The 3,449-nt window shown below is 52.6% G+C and overlaps 1 pseudogene; it reads right to left on the bottom strand.

Moving 5' to 3' along the window:
- Nucleotides 1-638: 638 nt before the first annotated feature.
- On the bottom strand, nt 639-2,063 carry LOC105062900 (interferon lambda-3-like; annotated as a pseudogene).
- Nucleotides 2,064-3,449: the final 1,386 nt, after the last annotated feature.

Genomic DNA, 3,449 nt, shown 5'->3' on the forward strand with positions numbered 1-3,449 from the left:
ATGAATCAGTCCTAGAACTGCCCTGCCAACTCACTTTTTGTTATGTGTGATAATAAATTCATTTCTGTTCTACCCTTTTGAGTTGGGTTTCTGACATTTACCATAGGATTAAGCATCCTGATTGATATAGATTTCCATCTGTCCTAGGTACACATGGAAAAGAAAGCTACACAGTTCACACAGACAGGGAGAGACATAAACATGTGTATAAATACACACACCCTTGCACACACGTGGGCATGAATATACCATTATGCATCTTCAGTTAGACTCAGGTTCAGGCAGATACTCACTTGGATGCCTACACTCACAGGGTCAGGCACACACACAGATATACACAACCTGTCACACATTTTGGCCGCACCACACAGACATCCACACTCAGTCACAGCCCCACAGTCATGCACGTACACATACTCATGGATGCACTTATCACAGAAGGTTCCAATTCCTTACTGTTTATCGCTGCATATTGTATGAATGGTACAAAAGTAGAAAAGTGAACATTTCTTTTAGGTCTGAGTCAGGGCAGCAGCTGCATAAATAAGGGATGAGAGGAAATAACTTAAGGCAGGGTGTGGGGCTTAAAGCATAAATAAGGTCTGGGGTCCCAGATGGGCCGGGGTTGGTCCTGATTTTCAGCTGCACAGGTCTCCACTGGTGACACAATGCAGGTCCCGTGTGAGGAGGTGGAAGAAGGTGAACGTGACAGAGGCCTTGAGGCAGTCTTGAGACTCCTGTGACACAGATGAGAAATTTGTTTCCCGTTGCCTGGGCATCAGCCTCCTCCTTACCCAGCACCCCAGCATCCATCCTCCTCCTGGGTCACTCACCTTCTTCAGGGGCTCCTGGAGTTGGTGTAGCCAGTGCTGGAGGTGGCCCTGGGGCCCGCTTTGGGCTGAGCCTGGACCTAAGGACAGAGGAGGGTGGTGTGTGAGACAGGATTCGGGACAGAGCAGTGGGGTCCCATAGGCCCAGAACCCACAGACACAGCCTGGGTGCCCTGAGCACTCACACAACCCTGGATCTTGGAGTGGATGTAGCTTAACGTGTGAAGGGGCTGATCTAGGATATCCTCCAGGGATGAGTCAGCCACGGTCTCAAGGACCGTCAGGGTCAGGGCCAGCTCTGCCTCCAAGAGAAAACAGGGCCTTGAGGAGAGGGGAGAGAGAACAGGTGAGGAAGGCTAGGCAAGAAGGCCCAGTGAAGAGAACAGTCTGGGGAGGCAAGCGGGAGGGGGACAGATGGCTGCATAGGTGGGAAGGGTGGATGCGGGAGAATGCAGGGGAGAGATCAGCGGAAGAAAGATGATGAGGGAGAGAGGGGAGAGTCAGCGGCGAGGAGGGCAGGGAAGCAGGGAAGAGGGAATGAGTGTTGAGAGCAGACAGTGACAAGGTGGGCAGGGCAAGGGGCACTGGTGGGAGACAGACCGGGAGAGAAAAGAAGAGAGAAATGAGAAGGAACAGGTGAGAGTGATAGGGAGAAGGTGAAGGAGACAGGGAAGTGAGGACAGGCAGAGAGATGATAAACAGGAATCCAGGGGAGGGATAGGGTCAAGGGAGCAGTTGAGGAGGGACAGGGGCAGGGGACAGGGGAGGAGAGATCAGAGAGAGGGAAGGGCAGGTAAGAAGGAGGAGGGGAGGGGCTGCCTGCAGAGCCAGGTCAGCGGGGCCTGATTCTCCAGACTCACCTGCAGCTGCCTCTGGTCTCGGGTCCTGGGGAAGAGACAGGAGCTGCAGTTCCAGTCCTTCTGCAAGAGTGTCTCTTCCTAGGGAGCAAGGGCAAGGTCAGCCCACAGCAGGAGTGCTGGAGGCTAGCAGCAAGGATGAAGGTTTAGCAGGAGGGCCTGAGTTTATCCATAGCATAGAGGATAGAGGTTAGTCATAGCGGAACAGTGAGAGGCCACCCCATACCAAGAGGATAGAGGTTAGCCAACAGTAGCAGAGCTTGGCTACAGCAGGAGGGGTAGAGGTTAGCCCACAACAGTAGGGACTTACCAAGGCATCCTTGGCTTTTTTGAAGGCCTCCAGCTCACTGGGTAACAGAGATTTGAACCTGCCAATGTTTCAGCTCTTCCCAGTGGAACTGGAAGCGGGGACAGAACATACCATGGCCAAGCCCAGCCCCACGGTCACCAGAACTAGGATCCATGCTGCAACTATGGCCAAATGGCCACTGCCTCCCCAGCTGTATGGCTTGCCTTTTAAACCAGGGCAAGTGAGCAATCCTGGCTGTGGTTTGTAAGGTGAAAAGGCAAATGGCTTTGACTCAACTGGCATGAGTGGGTGGAGCCAGCTGCTGAGCCCGGTGAACTGACAGGTGTCTGGGGGCCAGGTGAGCCCAGAGCTCTCCAAAAAGGAAAGAGAAACTGCAATTAAATCCCAGGCTGGAGCCTGAGAAGTTCCTGAGGCTAGTTTAGGAGTCCCTGGGACTTTGGGGAGCCCCTGATTGAGGCTGAGACAGGAGGAGAGATAGGAAGCTGTCCAGGCAGGGCAGGGGCTGTGGCAGGGTGTGTGTGGGCGAGGCTGCTGGAGTGGTGAAGAGGGGGCTTCCTCCACTGGTTTAAGCATGTTCCACAAACTCACTCTTTTTATGCTCCAAACATTCTCATAAGTAGGTATTTTTATGATCACCCCCATTTTATCAGTGAGGGAGCTAGGGCACCGGAAGGGAAAGTGACTTGCCTAAGGTCCCACAGGCGTCTCATGGCAGAGATGGAGTTTGGAGTCCCATGGGCTTACTCCCTAGTCTATAGACAGCCAGAGTAGGAGATGGGAACCTCTGGGACTCACAGACGCCCAGCTTTCTTTTCTCTCCCTCTGGGTTGCATGCAAGGGTAGGGAACTCCTCATTTGCCATGGAAGGAGCATTTGCTGGGGAGTGGAGGGGCTGCCTGGAAAGAAGGCAATGAGGAGGGCTTCCAGAAGGCAGGCAGAGCCTGGTCACTGTGCTGTCATAACCCCCTGGGGTAATAATAATTGTGTAACGGGTAGGGAGTTGCTCTGATGTGAAGGTACCTCATATTTTTTTCATTCCTTTATTTTTTTCTTTGCCCTGAGGTGCAGAAGGATATTAATCACACCCTTCAGATCATAACATAGGACCACAATTGAAAGACCCTCTAAAGTTTTACCTCCAGCCGCATGCCCAGTCCCCGATCCCACCCCATACTTTAATGCACAGCACTCCTTCACTTATTTATTCACCCAGTGATGGACACCTAGGTTGCCTCCAGCTCCCCATCACCTTAAGGATCACACACATCTTCTCTGTGGGGGGTTTTCTAGGATTTACTGTAGCACTGCAGCTGGGGCCCCCATCATATCCCTTCAGGTCATTTTCTCTCTCACTTGTGTATAGTGGTGGGCACTTCCCACACATGTTGTCCCTCCTCATGTGCCCATATCTTTCTGCTCCTCCATCTGAGGTCTTTCTCTGTCCGCATGCAG

This window comes from Camelus bactrianus, chromosome 9, assembly GCF_048773025.1.
Source record: "Camelus bactrianus isolate YW-2024 breed Bactrian camel chromosome 9, ASM4877302v1, whole genome shotgun sequence".
NCBI classification, from domain to species: domain Eukaryota; kingdom Metazoa; phylum Chordata; class Mammalia; order Artiodactyla; family Camelidae; genus Camelus; species Camelus bactrianus.